Below are 22,373 nucleotides of genomic sequence, written 5' to 3' on the forward strand. Positions count from 1 at the left end.
CCTCCAAGAAGTGAACTGCAGATAACCCCGTGACGTGGCACGCGCACATATATACTATATAAAAGCCACGGAGCCTGCGTGCGCGTGTGCGCGCCCAGGAATATGCTTGTGCTTGCGCATACGTGAGCGCGCCGGCTGAAGGGCTCCGGGGGTGAGCTCCCCCGCGAGCGCGCGCGTGTGTCTGCTTGTGTGTATGTGTGTATGTGTGTGTGTGTGCGCGCGCGCCCATGAAGGATGAGCTTCTCGGGCGTCCATCCCGCCGATGCTCCCTCGTCTCTCGGCCAACTCTTGCGCTCCCTCTGCTGCCGAACTTCTTCTTCTCCTCCTCCTTTGTGTGGCCCTCTCGCCACATTATCATTGTTGTTGTTGTGTTGGTGGTTGTCTTCTTCCTCCTCCACCACCACCACCACCACCACCTCCTCCTCCTCGCTGATTGAGAGCTCGGCGGAGGAGCTCAGGTCATCTGCAGCTGCGGCGAAGAAGAAGAAGGAGAAGGAGAAGAAGAAGCAGGAAAGATGGCGATCGGCGACTACTACTACTACTACTAGCCAGATCGGACGGACACAACTTTGGAGGTGACGGAGAAGATTGTCGCGGTGAGTTTCGGCGTTTTTTTTTATTAGATTCCATGTGGCTTTGCGAGGTCCTGCGAGAACGTCGCCATTGGGTAGATAATGGGATATATATATATAAATATACATATATACATACATATAGAGGAGCGTGACCTGGTAAGAGCTTGACCCCCTTCCCTTCCTCCACGGGGAGGCTTTTTAATGGTGTTTAGCTACCCTCGTAGCCAAAGTCAAGTGTGTCTCCTCGCTTCCATGCCAAACCTTGTCAGTCAGGAAATGAGCGTTGTTGCTTTATTTCATCATCTCCTCCAAAAAAAAACCCCAACAAAAAACAAGAAAAGGGATTAGTTAGCGCGTTAGCTTCATGGAGAAGCCATTGCACGCATGGTTGTCCTCTCATGTGTCCTCCATTAGGAGCTGCCAGTGTCCAGCATGATCTCCTGCTGCTCTAAGGAAAAAAAAAAAGGGGGCTGGTGGCCATTTTTGGAAGGAGTTGCTGCTCTCCACTAGATGATGCAGAATGTATAGTCATTTGTATGTCTTGTTGTGTTTTGATCTTGTTGGCTGGCTGTCACCAGTCTCAGGTCAGGTGCTCACAGTGGAGCTCCAAGCATAAAATGGAGGCTGGCAGATGAGTCTCCAAGGAGTTGGGTTAGAACAAAGCTTGTGTTTGACATGTTGAGCTACAGGCCAGACACTTGGACGAGGAAGTAGTAGAAGAAGCAGCAGCAGCAGCAGAAGGAGAACTTTACTTTTTTTTATGAACATTGCTAAATATAGGTGCTTGTGTTTGGTGCACACATACTAGCAGCCTGCTTTCTATATCTGTGAACTCTTCATTTTTGGTGTGGATTCAGATTTTGCATAAAAGTTAGCAATACAAATTACTGCCACCTACAGGACTGGAGGTAGACTGCATTACGGCCCCAGCTGTTTATTTTATAAACACAAGATTATTATACCTTGGTTGGGTGCTTCTTGCTACTGTACATGCAGCTGCTAAGTTATGGAAGAACGGAATATAACAGTGCTAATATTCTTCTGCCTTTTTCCCCAAGGCATTTTTCATTTTAAAGGGGTCATGTTTTGATTTGTTTTCTACCTTTAAAACACTTCCTGCCACCTACAGGACTGGAGGTAGACTGCATTACGGGCAATGTTTATTTTATAAGCACAACTTTATACCTTGGTTGGGTGCTTCTTGCTACCGTACATGCAGCTGCTAAGTCATGGAAGAATGGAGCATAACAGTGTTAATATTCTTCTGCTTATTTTCCCCCGAGGCATTTTTCATTTTAAAGGGGTCCTGTTATGATTTATTTTCTACATTTGAAACCCTTCCTGCCACCTATACGACTGGAGGTACACTACATTACGTGCCCAGCTGTTTATTTTATAAACACAAGTTTATACCTTGGTTGGGTGCTTCTTGCTACCGTACATGCAGCTGCTAAGTTATGGAAGAATGGAATATAATAATGCTAATATTCTTCTGCCTTTTTCCCCAAGGCATTTCTCATTTTAAAAGGGTAACCTTATGATTTTTTTCTACATTTAAAACACTTCCTGCCACCTATAGGACTGGAGGTACCCTGCATTACATGCCCAGCTGTTTATTTTATAAACACAAGTTCATGCCTTGGTTGGTTGCCTCTTGCTACCGTACATGCAGCTGCTAAGTTATGGAAGAATGGAATATACTAATGCTAATATTCTTCTGCCTTTTTTCCCTGAGGCATTTTTCATTTTAAAGGGGTCATGTTTTGATTTATTTTCTACATTTAAAACACATCCTGCCACCTACTGGACTGGAGGTAGACTGCATTACGGGCAATGTTTATTTTATAAACACAACTTTATACTTTGGTTGGGCACTTCTTGCTACCGTACATGCAGCTGCTAAGTTATGGAAGAATGGAATATAACAGTGCTAATATTCTTCTGCCTTTTTTCCCCGAGGCATTTTTCATTTTAAAGGGGTCATGTTATGATTTTTTTCTACATTTAAAACACTTCCTGCCACCTACAGGACTGGAGGTAGACTGCATTACGGGCCCAGTTGTCTTTTTTATAAACACAATTTTATACCTTGGTTGGGTGTTTCTTCCTACCATACGCTAAGTTATGGAAGAATGGAATATAACAGTGCTAATATTATTCATTACAAGTTGAAGCAGCAGCAGAAGAAGGAGAACTTTACTTTTTCATGAACATTGCTAAATATAGGGGCTTGTGTTTTGTGCACATATACTGGCAGCCTGCTTTCTACATCTGTGAACTCTTCATTTTTGGTGTGGATTCAGATTTTGCATAAAGTAAGCAATACAAATTACTGCCACCTACAGGACTGGAGGTAGATTGCGTTACGGGCCATGTTGTTTATTTTATAAACACAAGTTCATACCTTGGTTGGGTGCTTCTTTTTACCGTTCACTAAGTTATGGAAGAATTAATATAACAGTGCTAATATTCTTCTGCCTTTTTCCCCCGAGGCATTTTTCATTTTAAAGGGGTCATGTTTTGATATCTTTTCTACATTTAAAACACATCCTGCCACCTACTGGACTGGAGGTAGACTGCATTACAAGCCCAGTTGTTTATTTTATAAACACAAGTTCATACCTTGGTTGGGTGCTTCTTCCTACCGTACATGCAGCTGCAAAGTTATGGAAGAATGGAATATAAATAACATTGCTAATGTTCTTCTGCCTTTTTTTCCCCCGAGGCATTTTTCATTTTAAAGGGGTCATGTTATGATTTTTTTTCTACATCTAAAACACTTCCTGCCACCTACAGGACTGGACGTAGACTGCATTATGTGTCCAGCTGTTTATACCTTGGTTGGGTGCTTCTTTCTACCGTACATGCAGCTTCTAAGTTATGGAAGAATGGACTATAATAGTGCTAATATCCCTCTGCCTTTTTCCCCGGGTCATTGGTCATTTTAAAGGGGTCATGTTATGATTTTTTTTCTACATTTAAAACACTTCCTGCCACCTACAGGACTGGAGGTAAACTGCATTACGGGCAATGTTTATTTTATAAACACAACTTTATACCTTGGTTGGGTGCTTCTTGCTACTGTACATGCAGCTGCTAAGTTATGAAAGAATAGAATATAACATTGCTAATATTATTCTGCCTTTTTCCCCTCTGAGTCATTGGTCATTTGAAATGGGGTCATGTTCAAATATTTTGCTACATCTAAAACACTTCCTGCCACCTACAGGACTGGACGTAGACTGCATTACATGTCCAGCTGTTTATACCTTGGTTGGGTGCTTCTTGCTACCGTACATGCAGCTGCTAAGTTATGGAAGAATGGAATATAACAGTGCGAATATTCTTCTGCCTTTTTTCCCCCGAAGCATTTTTCATTTTAAAGGGGTCATGTTATGATTTTTTTTCTACATTTAAAACCCTTCCTGCCACCTACAGGACTGGAGGTAGACTGCATTACGGGCCCAGCTGTTTATTTTGTAAACACAAGTTCATACCTTGGTTGGGTGCTTCGTCCTACTGTACATGCAGCTGCTAAGTTATGGAAGAATGGAATACAACAGTGCTAATATTCTTCTGCCCTTTTCCCCAAGGCAATTCTCATTTTAAAGGGGTGATGTTATGATTTTTTTCTACATTTAAAACACTTCCTGACACCTATAGGACTGGAGGTGAACTGCCTTACATGCCCAGCTGTTTATACCTTGGTTAGGTGCTTCTTCCTACCGTACATGCAGCTGCTAAGTTATTGGAGAATGGAATATAACAGTGCTAATATTGTTCTGCCTTTTTTCCCCCGAAGCATTTTTTATTTTAAAGGGGTCGTGTTATACATTTTTTTCTACATTTTAAAACCCTTCCTGCCACCTACAGGACTGGAGGTAGACTGCAATACGGGCCCAGTGGTTTATTTTGTAGACCCAAGTTCATACCTTGGTTGGGTGCTTCTTGCTACATGTACATGCAGCTGCTAAGTTATGGAAGAATAGAATAAAACAGTGCTAAAATTCTTCTGCCAAATTAATAGTACTTACAAAGTACAAAGAAGAAGAATTATAAGAAATACGTTCAACTTTATTGAAAATCAGATATTCTTCATCTCAGCATGTTTTTCATGACTGACTTAATCATCTATTACAAGAACTTTGATTGATTGAAACGTTTATTAGTAGATTGCAAACGAAGAGAATACAATATATGAAACAGTACAGTTTACACAGTACAGTACATATTCCGTACAATTGAGCACTAAATGGTAACACCCAAATAAGTTTTTAAACTTGTTTAGGTCAGGGTCCATGTTAATCACTTCAGTGTAACTGCTGTATCAACCATTCAGTGATGCAATTGTGTTACAAAAAAAAAGACAGTAAATGAACGTATGTGTATGAAAACGCTCTGAAGTGTTAGGAAAAGGGTAGGATTACATACGCTTTGCTTCTTCCTACTCCTTTTCGGACATAATGTTAAGAGAAATTATATGAAATTGTGTGATGTGTTATACTGTAATTGTGTTCATGTTCGAAATAAACTAAAAAAAAAAGAAATATTTTAACAAATTAATTGATAGATACTCGATCACTACAATAATCTATATCTGCAGCCCTCGTCTGACGCGGCAAATTTTACGGGATATGTGTGTGATTGAGGCTTTTGTTCCGCCTCGGCGCAGGTCTGCACTTGACAGTGTAAAGTTTTATTGAGGCAAACTAGATGCACTACTTGTTTGCAACCATTAGAAGTGCTGTTGATTTGGGCGCAAGTCGCTTGGAAGAGAGAAAGCCGCTCCATTCCTGCAGACCTTTGTCATTAATAGGTATGTGTTTATGACAAATAAGCTTGTAAAAAAAGTGTCTGTGCTCACTGTATCGTGCTGATTTTTACTTACTTGACAGCATGTTTAGAACGCAAACACATCTATTATCTTTTGCTTTTGCTAATACGTTTATACATGTCACTTTTACATGGATCAAAGAGTTTTATGCTTAGATAACAGTTTCATAGTGTTTTGCTGGTTGCACCACCTGACATGAAAAGTGTACCAACGTACATGTGACTTCAAAGACTGTCCTTAATCAATATTTGAAGGATCTTCTCACATTGTAGATTAGATTAGATAGTACTTTATTAATTCCGTCAGGAGAGTTCCTTCAGGAAAATTAAAATTTTCAGCACAATCCCATTCAAGATCAGACAAACATTACAGGGAGACAGATCAGGATCGCTGACGGGTCTGCCGGGTTCCAGCGCCTCTTACAAAAAAGATGAGATACAGGTAAATGGGGAGGGGGGATGGGAGAAAAAAAATTGAAGATTAAAATACAATAAAAAAATCGGTCTTAGCCTGGGCCCTAGAGAGGGGGTGCAGACTGAGGCCAAGGGAAAAAACCAACTCATAGCCATAGTACACATCCCTCTTACATGTGTGTAAGAGGGAAACATCAAACATCAGAGAACACAGAGGACATTAAAGACATTAAAGCAGCAGATACTACCAGACACTTCTACATACAGCTATGAATAAAAAGTAAACCTAAAAAGTTCACTTGGGGTCCTCTAAATGATGCAACATCTTGTTTACTGCTATCCCCCCCCCCCTCCTTCCCCCCACTCTAACATTTTACAAGTTGTGAGACAAGTTATGTGGTTATCTCAGCAGCTTTAAAATTAAAGTATGGTCTAGGGCAGTGGTTCGTAAACTTTGGTACGTGTACCACCAGTGGAACATGTGCTCCAACTAGTGGTTTGCCAAAGAATCACTTAAGTATATTTTATTTGAGTCATTATTAAAGTACAGTGTTGCTGTTCAAACTGTGTGTAATATTACAGTGGCCCAAGTAATAAAATATACTTGTTAAGTAAGACCTTTGTCTTGTTTTTAATGAACACTTAGGCCTACTACGCTACCATATTTTAATGTTGGTAATCATGGTAGTACTTGGAGAGCGAAGTTTTTTCTAAGGTGGTACTTGGTGAAAAAAGTTTGAGAAACCACTGCTCTATGGCATAATTTTTAAGTTAATAATAATTAATAATGATTTAGGGCTATGTAAGTAAACATTGATTGATTGATTGATTGATTGAATTAAAGTACTATTTGAAAGTCATCATAGCTCATTCATTTGTGGGGACAGGTGTGTCACCTGGCATTCTGGGGGGTTTGAGCTGCCTTAACAAAGAGATGTATACTATTTAAATGTAGTAAAACCTTATTTTAACTAATTCCACTTTAAATAGTAAAGTTAATTCATCCAGGAATTCATTACATTATTTCAAAAGGAAATCATGCACTTGGACTCCCAAATTATGTCTGTAAACTTACAGATGCAAAACACATTTCAATTAATAATAACTACATCCATCCATTATATATTATAAAATATGTTTGTTTCACAACATTTCTATAATGTTGGCAGCTCGCAAACACTTCACTGACCAGGGGTCCAGAGATTTCTATGGGCCCCAAAACATCTCATAAAAAAGATTAACAAAGTGTTCTTCAATTCAGAACTATTATTTTTTCATTTTTATCTTATTTATTGCGCTTAAAAAAAACATAAAAAATGCTAAATCAATCATGATAGTTTTGTCAGATTACCATACCTTCTCACGCAATATACTTAATCCATGTTACTTTTGGATGTGCAGACTCTGTTTTTTTTCTGCTAAGGAACATATATTGTCTGTTTATGTTCATTTGTGGGTCCCCTCCAAGGTTTTTCATTATTTCCCCTTTCGGTTGAGTTTTTTCTTGCCCTGATGTGGGGGATTTGAGCAGAGGATGTAGTTGTGGCTTGCGCAGCCCTTTGAGACACTTGTGATTAAAGGCTATATAAATTAACTTTTATTGATTGGTACTGTATTTTAATGTTCATTTTGTCTGAGGTGGTACTTGGTGAAAAGTGTTTGAAAACCACTGTGTTAGAATGATTGCAATTGTTCTGTCATTCTAATTTCTAACGTCTAATGCAACTCCACTGGTTTCTTCCATTTTTCCTCCATGTCTGCAGTTAAAGTCCTTGTGAATGTGAGGGGCTTTTTTGTGTTGCTTTAAAGTGGAATGCTTCTGAGGTTGGTACAAGTCATAGTTCAAACAAGTGGACTATCCACCTCCTGAAGTCGCACAAAAACTTACTGAACCGCTATTAAATCTTACAAGGCTTCAAGTCTTGTGCTGGTTCAAATCAAAAAGTGGCTTTTTCTTTGGTGTTTGATGTGTAAAAAAACAACTTTTAGTTGGGGTCTACTTAATAAAATAGACCTGACACTTGAGTTTGTTTACCATGTCTGATGGACATGTGACGGCTGCGCCTCGTAATGCTGAACATTGCAGGGTTTTGTCCCCTCCGTGTGGTTAATGTTCAGCTATGTGTGAAGTAATGGTGCACAGTTTCTATAAGGAAGTTCTCAGTAATGTTTCCGTGTGTACGCTCTTGTTCCTTTCCAGTTGCTTAAATGGCTCTCCACACAAAATATCCTGAAGGTGTTCAGTCTGCCAGGAGGGAGTGTGTGTGTTTGTCTTCCGCAGCGGTCCGTGGTTTCTGTGTGCAGAGTCGCTGACGAGCAGAAGAGCGAGCTTGACACACGGTGCTGCGACAGCGCCCAGGCTGAGGAGAGCCATCCAAATCAAAATGGTGGCGATGCTCCTTCTCTCTCCCTGGTGTGGCAGGTTCCTCGAGGAGGAGCCGCACGCTCGCCCAACAGGAATCTGCTGCGCTCGACACATTTCTCTGGCAGGCCACTGCAGTGTTGGACTAAACCAGTGCTCCAACTCTCAGGGTGTGATGGCCTTTGTCTTTGCAGGCTTTGGAGTTTGTCATTTGAAGGATTTTGTCTTTGCTCTTGTAGTGTGGACACATGTTGTACTCTGTGGCAGTTTTGTTTTTAGAGATTAAAGCAAGTGTCTGTTGACTAAAGGACTTTATTGTGGAACATTTAAAGGGGAACATTATCAACAGACCTATGTAAGCATCAATATATACCTTGATGTTGCAGAAAAAAGACCATATATTTTTTTTAACAGATTTCCGAACTCTAAATGGTTGAATTTTGGCGAATTAAACGCCTTTCTATTATTCGCTCTCGGAGCGATGACTTCACAACGTGACGTCACATAGGTAGTCAATCCGCCATTTTCTCAAACACATTACAAACAACGAGTCAAATCAGCTCTGTTATTTTCCGTTTTTTCGACTGTTTTCCGTACCTTGGAGACATCATGCCTCGTCGGTGTGTTATCGGAGGGTGTAACAACACGATCAGGGACGGATTCGAGTGTGCATCGATTAGCACGGCATGCTAATCGATGCTAACATGCTATTTAGGCTAGCTGTATGTACATTTGTAGCTATATTTGCATCCAGCCTTTCCCTACACCCACATTTAATGCCAAACAAACACTTAGTTTGGTCTGCACATTTTACCGGTGATGCTAAGAATGACATGGCACAGAGATGTATGGATATCCTGCGACACTCAATCGTTGGTTAGAAGGCGATCGCCGAATAGCTTCACTCAATAGCTTTAGTTTCTTCTTCAATTTCGTTTTCGCTATCCGCCTCTATTCTCCAACCATCCGTTTCAATACATGCGTAATCTGTTGAATTGCTTAGGCCGCTGAAATCCGAGTCTGAATCCGAGCTAATGTCGCTATATCTTGCTGTGCTATCCGCCATGTTGGCATCACTAGATGACGTCACAGGAAAATGTACGCTGGATTTACAAATAGCGAAAAGCAGGCACTTTAAAGCCTTTTTTCGGGGTATTCCATGATTGATACAATTTTGAAAAAAACTCTGAAAAATAAAATAAGCCACTGGGAACTGATTTTTATTGGTTTTAACCCCTCTGAAATTGTGATAATGTTCTCTTTTAAGGACTTTGGTAGGTCTCTAATTTGGTCCCTTTTATCTCACGACAGCGTTACCCCCTACGAAATGATGAAAAGTAGGGATGGGATGGCTGATGGTAGGGCTGGGCAATATGGCCAAAAAGAAATCACAAATATCAATCACCCAAAAAAAAAAAATTGGATTGTCCCGTGTAAGATTATAGCGAGTACCGCATCCCTACTGTCTACTACTGCGGTAACTGGTAACAGACATTTCCGCCATGTTTGATCGAGGTAATATATGCTAACAGATGACAACTTTCATTTTGTCAGTATATATAATTGTTTACTAGAGGTACAACTAGGGCTGGGCTATATGGCCTTTTTTGTAATATCTCTGTATTTTTAGGCTATATTGCGATATACGATATATATCTCGGTATTTTGCCTTAGCCTTGAATGAACACTTGATACATATAATCACAGCAGTATGGTGATTCTATGTGTCTACATTAAAATATTCTTGTTCATCATTTTAAACTTTCATGCAGAGAAGGAAATCACAACTAAGTCAATTGACCAAAACTGTATGTATTAAACAGTTATTAGCAGGTGACTTTTCAAATGATGTTACATATTAGCAGTAATGCTACTTTTGGTAGCAACGCTTGTGCCCCACACTTGACACATTAAAGTTGTCTATTCTACCTATTCCCGCTTGAAGCGAACCACCGCCAGATGATGGACCCCGTGCTGTTTTTCTTGGGAATTAATTCTTCCTTCATTTGTTACCAGATTCGCACCTTCTTTCTCTAGTATTCAACCCGCAACACTCCGTTTGCATCACAGCTAACATTAGCCATGCTGCTACCTCTCTGCTCTGTGAGGGCGTATACGTATGACGTGACAGTATGTGACGTATGTAAGTTTGTGCGATTGCTGTCTGTGAAGGAGAGACAAGAAGGAGTGGGAAGAGCCTGCAGTGTAATGCCCGCAGCTAAAAACCACTGTGTGAGAACGTACACTCGAATATTATGATAGTCATTTTCTATATCGCACAGAGAAAAACCCGCGATGTATCGAGTATATCGATATATCGCCCAGCCCTAGGTGCAACAGTCTAGGTAACCCACGCTACGGTCCATACCTCTGTTTCAGTGCCACGGTTTTGCTTCTTTTTCGGTACGTTTTGTGTGAGTAAAGACAACTTATTTTTTTCTCTCAAAGTTGTTTTGTTATTTCGCTTGACACCACAAACTTCATTGTGCATTAAACAAAGTGTCAGTGGTGTACTGAATACTATAACACTTTTACTTGACGTTAGTATTGACTAAACAACACTTTCAAATGGTAAATTATAATTTGTATTCTTTAATTACTTGTATACACCAGTGCTTCTCACCAGTGATTTGGCAAACAAGTGGTGACCCAGATTGTATTTTTTTAATTTTTTTTTTTAACTCAAATACTGTAGCATATATTAAATACAATTAAATTAAAGTTTCAGGAACAAATAGTTATTGTTATCCACAAACTCAAAAATGATTTGAACAAAGTATCCATAGAGTTTTTTACTACATGCTATATCAGTTAAATGGCAACACTAAATTGGCCCTAGTGTGTGAATGTGAGTGTGAATGTTGTTTTTCTATCTGTGTTGGCCCTGCGATGAAGTGGCGACTTGTCCAGGGTGTACCTCGCCATCCGCCCGATTGTAGCTGAGATAGGCACCAGCGCCCCCCGCGACCACAAAGGGAATAAGCGGTTGAAATGGATGGATGGATGGATATATCAGAGGAGTTTATTCTTTGCACAGGGTTCGTACGGGTGCTTAAAAACCTTGAAAATGCTTGGATATTAATGTTGTGTTTTCAAGATTTGAAAAATCTTTGATTTTTGGGTTAAATGCTTGGAGATGTTCATCATATTTCTCGGATGTCTGACTCAATTGGCTAATTATAAAATTGAAAAAAATAAAATGTTTCCTTAAAAATTAAAGCTAAATTAATAAAGCATTTACTTTGATCTGTTGTCTTTGCACGAGCCCTTACATTAGGTTGTTGTCTTACCAGAGCCGTAAATGCGGCTCTGTGTCGCCCCAAAGAGGACAGTGGTGCATCAGTCCATCATGCCGGGAGGTTGTAGTTTTAATGAACATTGGATGAAAAATGAGAAATACCAACTTTGGATAAAAAGTAGGCCAAATCCACTTGTAGCCTGCTGCAAAGTATGCAAAAAGGAAATCCAGCTTTTCGCAATGGGTCCAGCTTTTCGCAATGGGAGAGTGCTCTCTCGAATCACATCAAAAGTAAACCATAGAGAGTACTAGCCCTACAAGTTAACTAATGTTAGCTAAAGTTTTGTTTTCTAACCTTTTGGTACATACTAGACCTAAACTGTGACAACAGCGTTAGATTACATGAAAATTACGGACAGTTATTAAGAGCTATGAAAGGAAAAAAGCGAGCGTTTGTCTATGATAAATTATAATGTTAAGAACTTCCCTCAACTAAAAATCGATTTGTTTTCATAGCCACAGTTATAAGGCTAGATATGCTTAATGAAAGATGACTGAGGTGTTGTGAAACAAAATATTTTCCTTTAATTTATTATCCTTAAATCAATGAGGAACCGTTTAGTTAATAAATGAGTGAAATTAACATTTTGATGGTGCGTGTATTTATATCACATTATGCAGTTTACAAGCACAAATATGGTGGGAATCAATCCGTGCGGTTTGATGTCAATGAGTGCTGTAAGTAAGAAAAACAACACAAATGGAGACACGTTTGCAAACATCAATGATATGAGTAGTCTACAGAAAAACTGCCTGATTTTCTATGCTCCATTCAGTTAATGATAACTGCTGGTCCAATGTTAAGCTTGGGTTTTTGCAGATTTTCTGTATTTTTCCTACAGACAGCATTTGGTGACCTCCATAACAAGGCTACGGACTGATTCACACTGGTTTTCGCCTTTTGAAGGGTACGAGAAAGATTGGAAAATTGATCTTCAAAGTCCTTAAAAAGTGCTTGAATTTGGCCATGGAAAAGGTGTACGGACCCTGTTTGCAGACCCATAAACGAAAAGTCTGATTAAAAAATATTTAGATATAAAAATGCCTTTTTCCTCATTAAATTGGTGGGTGACTAATGAAGACTGCTCTGAGTACCTGTAAGTCCGCATTCAGGGCAGGATTACTGGTGAACTGCAGCAGATACTGAAACTAAAGCTGCAGCTCATTTTAAATGTTGTTTCAACTTCTATGTAAGTGTTAGTGAGGGGGAAGAAGCACAACACTGAATAGCCATGCCAATGCTGATACTTAAAATTGTCAAGATTATTGAATGATCACAATTACACACAGAATGGCAGCGTAACATAATAATTATTGACATTATTTTCTACTATTGGATCTGATTTAAATCTTTTGGTTTTCGCTCTTTCTCTGTCCAGAGACTTATTTCCTGAGTTTGTATACAATAACAAAAACAGCAAAATATTTTGTGTTAATAAAAAATTATCTTATCGACCATACACTGATACTTGGTATCGTCACAGTGGATATTTGTTTATATTGACATCCAAAAACTTTACCTTGCAGTTCGAAGTTACCATATCCTCCTACACTGTGTATTGTAGGATGTTCAGCTATTCCTCATCCTCCAGTGATAATGATGCTTGTGAAAAATGTTGATTTGACGCCTTGAAGGCAAGGATTTCTGACTTCAAAGTGGCTTTCCACTACGGAATGGCATTAGCCACTTGTGAGGATGCTACAATATGCTAAGGACGCAGTCGTTATCGTGTTGCTGTCATCAACATGCATTATCACAATAATTGCGATTGTATTAAAAGATCTATCGTCGCTTAAATTTATATCATTCATATTTTAAACTCCATTTCGCAAAACCCTAATAGAAATAATTTGTTCTTGGGCCAAACTGTCGCCATCATGAAACATTTTATTATCTTTAAGAATGAATCCTTACTTTTTAACATTTTCATTGCCACGCAAGTTAAAAAAAATAAAAAAAATACCGCTAAACAAAAATCTACCTTGGCTTTGATTACGTGATAAAAGCTTTTGTGGCTTCCTTTTTGACTGTACAAGGTTTCCAACCCATGTTGAGGCATCCTTTGCATTCAGCAGCTGCAGTAGCCGGCCTATTTTACAACGACCTTTCCCCGTTTTTTAAAATAATGGAAATAGAAATAATCAGTTCCAGGGTCAAACTAGTGCTATCATAAAACTAGTATATGTCTCCCTTTTTAACATTTGTAATTCTTCTACAACTGTAAAAGTGGCTTATTTTTCTCCAGGTTTTACGACTTATTATACACGCGACCCCAACCCCGCCCACCTCAACCGACGCACGGAGAGGGGGGGAGGGCGGGGTTTGGTGCTAGCGGGGTGTATAATATAGCCAAGAGTCATGGATGCATGGCATTGTGGGTAATTCTTATGTTGCGTTTATAATGTGTTACAGAGCCGATGTTCTCCCAAAATGTGTTTGGTGTGGGTTCACAGAGTGTGGCACATATTAGTAAGAGTGTTAAAGTTGTTTTATATCACAACCGTCAGTGTGATCTGTATGGCTGTGGAACAAGCAAAAAAAAAAAAAACTCCTCCGCCATTTTGAAAATGACGACAGGGGAAGTCACAAATTTGACCCGGCGGTAAAAGTGAGCATGCACTAATAAATTTGGGGAGCGAGTTTGACCCGGCAGTAATTCAAGGCAGGCGCATATATCACATGCCCGGCGGCTATTCAAGGAAATACGGTATACGTCGTACTGGAGTATAAGTCACATTTTTTGGGGAAATTTATTTGATAAAACCCAACACCAAGAATAGACATTTGAAAGGCAATTTAAAATAAATAAGGAATAGTGAACAACAAGCTGAATAAGTGTACGTTATATGACACATAAATAACGAACTGAGAAGGTGCCTGGTATGTTAACGCAACACATCATGGCAAGAGTCATTCCAATAACTATCAATCAATCAATCAATGTTTACTTATATAGCCCTAAATCACTAGTGTCTCAAAGGGCTGCACTATAACATATAGAAGATGCTATACGTTTACCAAACAATCTGTCACTCCCGATCGCTAAATCCGATGAAATCTACTTCCTCGGTGTCGCCTCTGGTATCCGCACTGCTGGCGTCCTTTCTTTCTGCTGCTCGATTGCTGTTCTCTGCTGCTTATTTCACTACGTCCATCTTGTAATCTGCATTATATGATTTCCTTTTCGGTGCCATTTTAGTTCAGTCCTTCTCAGTTTTTATAGTTTACCGCAAATGTTGATGTGATCCATTTTAATAGCTCCGGCAGTAGCGTATAGCATATAGCATTTAGGATATCATGACCCACAATGCACTTCTGCCGTGACCCGCCCCCGCTAAATTCTTATTGGTTGGCGTGTGAGTGACGATTGCTGACGTGTGTGTGACGATTGCGGACATTTTCTTCGTCGCAAATGAGATAAATAATATTATTTGATATTTTACGATAATGTGTTAATAATTTCACACATAAGTCGCTCCGGAGTATACGTCGCACCCACGGCCAAACTATGGAAAAAAACGTCGACATATAGTCCGAAAAATACGGTTAGTTGAGGATCCACTATATTCATCAGTTTGATAATTATAGCAAGCCTGTTACAATGTACTGTAGCTTCAGGGTGTTAAAGATTTACATGGCCAAAAAGTGATCGATATTCACATTTAATTTCTAACTTTAAGATAACATTTTTAAAAGTGTGAACTATAATCCAAATATGCATACAAAAGGTCATGTTGTATTATATTTTTGAGATGTAAGTAATCTGTTTTCAGCATGTTTCATGACAGAAAATGTTTGAATAATGGGGTTTGCGCGGTACACGGTGATGACACGGTTGATTTATATGGAGGAAACAATGACAGCTCCATCTAAATGTGATTTCACGGTAAATGTAAGAATAAGATTGTCTTATGTGATAAAATGAATTGGCGTTCCCTGATGTATGGCAGTCTTAGCTGCTGTTACGATGCCAAGGGCACTTATCAAACTTTTTTTGCGTGCACTTTCCAAACACAAAGCTAATATCATGTTTATTGTACTACAAAAACATCTTTAGCCCAGCTTATATTTGTTAGATTTTTCTTATCCCCGGGCATCATTCAGACATTAAATTGAAGAAACATTAGCTGAATATTAAAGGCCTACTGAAACCCACTACTACCAGACCACGCAGTTTATATATCACTGATGAAATATTAACATTGCAACACATGCCAATACGGCCTTTTTAGTTTACTATATTGCAATTTTAAATTTCCCGCGAAGTGTCGTGTTGAAAACGACGCGGTATGATGACGCGTGCGTTTGACATCACCGGTTGTAGCGGACATTATTTTCCAGCCCGATCTAAGGTATAAGTAGTCTGCTTTAGTCGCATAATTACACAGTATTCTGGACATCTGTGTTGCTGAATCCTTTGCAATTTGCAATTTGTTCAATTAATAATGGAGAAGTCAAAGTAGAAAGATGGAGGTGGGAAGCTTTTTAGCCACAAAACACAGCCGGTGTTTCCTTGTTTAAAATTCCCGAAGATGAAGCTTTACTATGGATCAGAGCGGTCAAGCGAACATGGATCCCGACTACATGTTAACCGGCAGTTTTCGGTGGGAAAATTGTGGTAATAAGTCGCTTCTTACCGGAGACATCAGCGTAGGTTCCGTCCTGTTGCAGCTGCCGTGACTTCCCTCAGAGACTCTGGCGTCAACACACCCGTGGCCACACCCCTCCGACTTTCAGGTACTATTTAATCTCACTCAAACACTAGCAACACAATAGGCAGATAAGGGATTTTCCAGAATTATCCTAGAAAATATGTCTAATGACATCTGAATCGCTCCCACTGCAATCGCCTTTTTCTTCTTCTAGTCCTTCACTCTAAATTTCCTCATCCACAAATCTTTCATCCTCGCTCAAATTAATGGGGAAATTGTCGCTTTTTCGGTCCAAATAGCTCTAGCTGCTGCTGGCTATGATTGTAAACAATGTGAGGATGTGAGGAGCCCTACAACCCGTGACGTCACGCGCACATCGTCTGCTACTTCCGGTAAAGGCAAGGCTTTTTATTAGCGACCAAAAGTTGCGAACTTTATCGTCGATGTTCTCTACTAAATCCTTTCAGCAAAAATATGTCAATGTCGCGAAATGATCAAGTATGACACATAGAATGGACCTGCTATCCCCGTTTAAATAAGAACATTTCATTTCAGTAGGTCTTTAAGTGAACTGAGTATGTTATCGGCGGACAAATCAACTTCTCCAAACATGCTAGTACCTCTTGTTTGCACTTGTACTCTTCATTTTTGCGTGTGTAAATATATTTATATTATAATTTCCCTTAAAAAGCTGAGGTAGAGTTGAATAAAATTTGAGTATAGTGCAGTGCAGTGGAATTTAACCTAAACTTCAAGGGCTAAAAATTAGTTTGACCCAAATTGTTAAGACCTGTTGCAGGAAGTGATGTCCTGTTTTTTTTGTTGCTGTATTTATTCCCTATATTAGTGTTAAGTTCTTGTCCAGGGCTAGTCGTTTGGTTTCCCCTTCCTGTGTGTGTCGTCCTGCTGCTACATGACCTTTTTATTGAGCGCTGTTCTCCACACCTGTCAACATTTTTTTTTTCAGAACTATAAAGCGCACATAAAACTAAAACATGTACAGTGTGCTTTTATAACTCGATGCGTCTAATTCACGGATTAATTCTGGTTGTGCTTTCCGACCTCAAATAAAAAATTATTTCGGTACATGGTGTAATGATAAGTGTGACCATCAGATGGCAGTCACATATAAGAGATACGTGTGGACTGCAGGTTGATGCCTGTTAAATATATAACTCTACAGTAGCAAGTACAGGTTTGCAAGCACGCTCAAGACTTTGTTTCATTGAGAATATAGAAGATTACACAGGGTAATGATGTGTCAATTTTTTAGTACGACTTTAACGCTACGAAGCCGCACCACTTGATGGACTGTTGGCGCATCACAGCTACTGTAGTCAGACTGAAATCTTTTAACCAAGTTTTATTTAAAAAAAATACATAAAAAATAGACACAAAATGGCACACTAAACATTATTTTTTTTTTCAATATGTAATATGTACAGTACTTACCGTATTTTAGTAATTTTAATTAATAGCAGGACTTTTCTCTCTGGTGCGTTTTTTTCCGTTTACATAGCATAGCATATTTGACTTCCGCCGTCTACTGTTTGTTCCTACTTCAGCAAACAAACACACTAGTGTGTTGTAATCATGGTAGACTTGGTAACAAGCAACGAAGACAACCATTTTTTGACCTAATGAGCAATCACAACCTGATCTTTTTGAAGCTGATTATACAAACGGAGGATGAACTACTGCTGAAGAAAAGGGTGAAACGTTGGAGCAGATGGAAGCCCAGAGAGTGAGGTCGGTGCTATTAGGTCACGCTGAAAATTTGTAACCTGCTCAGTGGCCTGGTGGTTAGAGTGGCTGCCCTGAGATCGGTAGGTTGTGAGTTCAAAGCCCGGCTGAGTCATACCAAGACTATAAAAAATGGGACCCATTATATCCCTGCTTGGCACTCAGCATCAAAGGTTGAAATTGGGGGTTGAATTACCAAAATGATTCCTGGGCGCAGCCACCGCTGCTGCTCACTGCTCCCCTCACCTCCCAGGGGCTGAGGTTGATAGGTCAAATGCAGAGGATAATTTAGCTTGCTAACAACCTTTAAAACCTGTTGTCTTTTTGTCACAGCTGCATCCCTGCAGGTACCGGCTGTGTGTGAGTAACAAGAAGAGAAGCTTTCACACAGTTGGGTGGAAGTGTTTTTTCCCAATGTTTGGTTGACATGTATCATTTTCAAGACCCAGAATATAGGTCCACCCGTCTTTTTCAGACTTTTTGGGTCAATACGGTAATTCTTCGACCTGAGATGTTGCACTCTATTTCAACAGAAATACTGCTCAACCGAATAATTGGTGTTTGTGAAGCCTATCACTCTCTTTCTGTCCGTTTGTCTGCTCACTCTTATTGCACTCTTCCATTCTTCTCCACCTGAGGCAGTGAAGGAAGGCTATGGGGAGGGGGAGAGAGAGGATGGACACACAAAAGCAAATTGAAATGCTCCAGTGAGTGCTTTCTTGACATGATGCATGAGATGCAGCACAACTCTTCTTTTTCTTCTACTGCCGCTGCAAGTGAAACACACAAGGCCCACGTTCAAAAACGCTGTAGACGTTACGCCACTCGCTTCCTTCTCTTTATGTTTGCTCAAGAACAACATCGGCGTAGTTGCAATATTTTGTCGCCGAGTTTGTAGTTCACTACCTCCCTGGGTCTCGTGCACCTTCATGTCAGGATAAATCTTCAACAAGGAAATGGTGTGTTAGAGAGGTGTCTTTCCAGTTTCTGTTGTCAGTTGCCACGTTACACCACTGCCAAACTGGTTTCTCTTCTCTGCTTTCCATCAGAACATCAACAGTCTCAACATTGCCTTTTTCCTTCTGGAATGGAATACAAAGGAAAAAGCTTAGCATGTCTTATTTGGGATCTGGTTTTGGTGGAGAAAGAAGAGTGCCACCGTTGCTGTTTGTGCTTGTGAGATAAATGAAGACCTGACATTGCTCAGCTTTCTTGCCTAAATTCAGGATTTATGGCCTTCTTCTCGTAAGATCCGGTGAACCCAGCTCAGTGAGCCCAAAAGCTGCTTGTGGTAAAGAGGAGGAGAAAAAACCTGAATTCTTTGGAGACGCCCGTTCCTTGGGCTGTGTGGTGCCACAGGACAAGGCCTTCATTGAGCTGGAACAGGAGTGGTCTTGTAGAAAAGATCCACTGGCTGGAAGCTACATAGCTGTCCAAGGACCATTAAATATTTAGCAGTTTGGAAAGGAGGTCTCAGTGGGTAAGTTAATATTGATAGGTATCTCATCTTTCCCCACCGTCTCTAACTTGTTGAGTTACCTCAAGAGGTCCCAACCTGGGGAGGAACTTCATCTAAACTTAGCGCTAGCTTTTTAAAGCTCCACATCCCATCTCTCCAAAGCATTCCTGCAGCAAACCGCTCAGATTTTTTCTTCCTAATTGCATCCTGCGTCCTTTTTAGTCTGGAATACTGCATCCAGACGTGCTGCTGCAACAAGAACGCTGATTGCTTGTAAGCCTGACAGGGCAGTGTTTACTGGCACTTGTCCATTTAACGCCACTTTATAAGAGACGCTTGTGTGCCTTTTTCATTTTAATATTATGGTGAATGACAACGGCAGGGGGCATTGTGTTGCTGTGGGTTGAAACATGAATACAGACATGGATTAATTAAGACTGATGATGGTATAATTTGCTGTTGGACTGTAGTGATACTGGATTATAGTTTCTCCCATATTTGACTTAAAGATAATAGATGACATTAGATTGATTTATGTCAGGAAATAGTTTCCTAGGGGAGATGGCGCTGTGGAATGCAAGGTTTCCTGGCGTAATTGTCCTTGTGGAAAAACACTTCCTGGTTGCTCTCCAAGACCTGTCCTTGGACATTCTACACTAGCTTGACACTTAAGTAGCATTTTGGGTTGTGTGTCTGTTGTAGGAGGAGGTCTGAGTCAAGCAGATTTAATGCTACACGGGGAAAGGTTTGTAGTTGTGTCAGATGGAAGAGATGTTTTAGCCAAATAGGTATTGATGACAAACTGGAAAATCACTTTCATACTGAATGAAGCCTTTAACAAATGTGTTTCTTTCCAACCAAAACACTAAATTCAGTGGAAGTTTTTAGGATGCTTTTGTAAATGCTCTGATTAATGCCTCTCTTCAATTACTCGAGTCTCCTACTGTCACTGGGTGTGTGGTCAGCAAAAGCAAATACTTGACAGAGTGTCTAATTAGCTCAGGTCAAAAACATTGGTTCAAGAGATATGGCTGTACTATAAGCATCCTCCTGTTATTATTAACTCCACAAGATAGTAGTAGTTGCATTTGAAGTATTATGAGTGGTCATATTCCAGCAGGTTTATCTATTACTCTTTAACTATAAGCAGCTTAATTTACTCTAGAATTTGAACCTTTGAATGTACTTATGGCCGTATGTATTAATGGCTTGTCGTACTGTTGTTGACTACCTTTAGCGCGATTATTGGTGGCTGAGTTTTCCCCCTACTGCTTTTACTACATTGGTTCTGTTGCTGCTCTGTTGTACAATACGCTTGTCATTAAATGAATATATACTGTGTACAGTGATGTTGATAGGTTTTCAATGTAGTGAATCCCTGGGACCAACAGGTACTGATCAGAGTTGGTCCTTGAACATTCAATGTCTCTCAAATAAAGAAAAAAATCTATATCTTCTTTGAGTTCCTGAATTGTAGCATTAAACTATTTTGATTATGGTTTGGTGTGACATAGTATTGGTTATAATTAACATATGCTTAACAAAATGGCAATGTTAATTTAAAATATTTGTTATCACCACCACCGCAGTAAGTTTATGTATTTCATTACAGCACTTCCCTTAAACATTAAAACACTATCGACATGAACGGGCACAGCATCGGGAAGTTGAAACATGGGTTTATTTTCTGTGCAGTTTGTATTATTGATTACTGAAATGGAATCCTTGGACTGGCTAGTTGTTTTGCTAGCAACTAAACCAGCATGTTATGATACTGTGTAGAGGTGATCTGTGTTGAGCAGATGTTCAGAAGGTTGAAACAGGTCTGTTTTGTTAATTAGTAGGTATGCAACTAATGACTATTTTCATATTCATCAACTATCTTAAAGATTAATCAACTAGTCAGAATATGCAACATATTTGGTGGCTCCAATTTAGCCATCAGATTTTAAATACAGCTTGAGATATTTTTAGGCATGTGTTCTGTGGGAACTTCAAACTGGATTTCCAGCAAATTGGATTTTGCTCCTCTCCAGCCTTCCCCCAGACTCTAGCGCCTTGACTTTGAGATGAAAGTGTCAAGTTCCCACAGTCAGCAATGGTTTGGGGAGCCATGCCAGCTGCTGATGTTGGTCCACTGTGTTTCATCAAGTCCAGAGTCAATGCAGCTGTGTACCAAGAGATTTTAGAGCACTACATGCTTCCATTTGTTGAAAAGCTCTATTGAGATGGTGATTTCATTTTCCAGCATGGTCTGGTACCTGCCCACAGTGTCAAAACTACCAGTAACTGGTGTACTGACCAAGACATTACTGTCCTCGATTGGCCTGCCAACTCCCCTGACCTGAACCCCATAGAAAATTGTGGGGTATTGTGAAGAAGAAGCTGATATATTTATATATATTTGGGGTGTAACGGTACGTGTATTTGTATTGAACCGTTTCGGTACGGGGGTTTCGGTTCGGTACAAGGGTGTACCGAACAAGTTTCTAAGCTAAAATCTTAGCAAGCTGCTTTGCTTCTTCTGCCTCTGTTTCAGCACCCAGCATTGTCCCACCCACACAACCATCTGATTGGTTACATACAAAGCCAATCAGCAGTGTCTATTCAGAGTGGTAACAGCCAATTAGCAGTGCGTATTCAGAGCGCATGTAGTCAATGCTTCAGCGTCTAGCAGAATAGTGTTTAGCAGGTGAGCATAAGACAACGTACTCTCCCCAAATTATAAAAAACACCTCCCAGTCAACTACTACTAACATCACTATGAGCCCGTTGACCTTCTAGAAACTTAAACTCCAGCTCAGCTCGCTCTCAGTCCTGGCTTGAGGCAAAGGCTAATTAGCTTTTAGCGTAACGTTTGCTCATTTTGCTGCGTGTTTGTATATATGTGTGTGTGTGCGTCCATGCATGTGTGTGTTAGGGGCAGCGAAGCCCTGTCTGTCTGTTATTGCACTTGAACGCCAGGGTGTTCAGGGATGAATAGTCTCTCCAATTGCTATTGTACTATTTTTTCCAGCTATAGTTACATTAATCATT

General features: G+C 40.0%; 1 protein-coding gene across 4 annotated transcripts in view; it reads left to right on the plus strand.

Annotated features, from left to right (window-relative positions):
• The first annotated feature begins 127 nt into the window (after nt 1–127).
• The window catches only part of znf462 (zinc finger protein 462), a 91,129-nt gene continuing 68,883 nt past the window's right edge, over nt 128–22,373 (plus strand). Inside the window, exon 1 of one of the 4 annotated variants that reach the window (XM_061876455.1) lies at nt 128–596. The gene's annotated coding sequence lies outside the window, so the exon portion shown is untranslated. Of the gene's footprint in view, nt 597–18,938; nt 19,359–22,373 lie in introns of those variants that run through there. The other 3 variants (XM_061876454.1, XM_061876451.1, XM_061876452.1) reach the window with 3 other exon arrangements.

The sequence above is a fragment of the Nerophis ophidion genome, linkage group LG17, assembly GCF_033978795.1.
Source record: "Nerophis ophidion isolate RoL-2023_Sa linkage group LG17, RoL_Noph_v1.0, whole genome shotgun sequence".
NCBI lineage: Eukaryota > Metazoa > Chordata > Actinopteri > Syngnathiformes > Syngnathidae > Nerophis > Nerophis ophidion.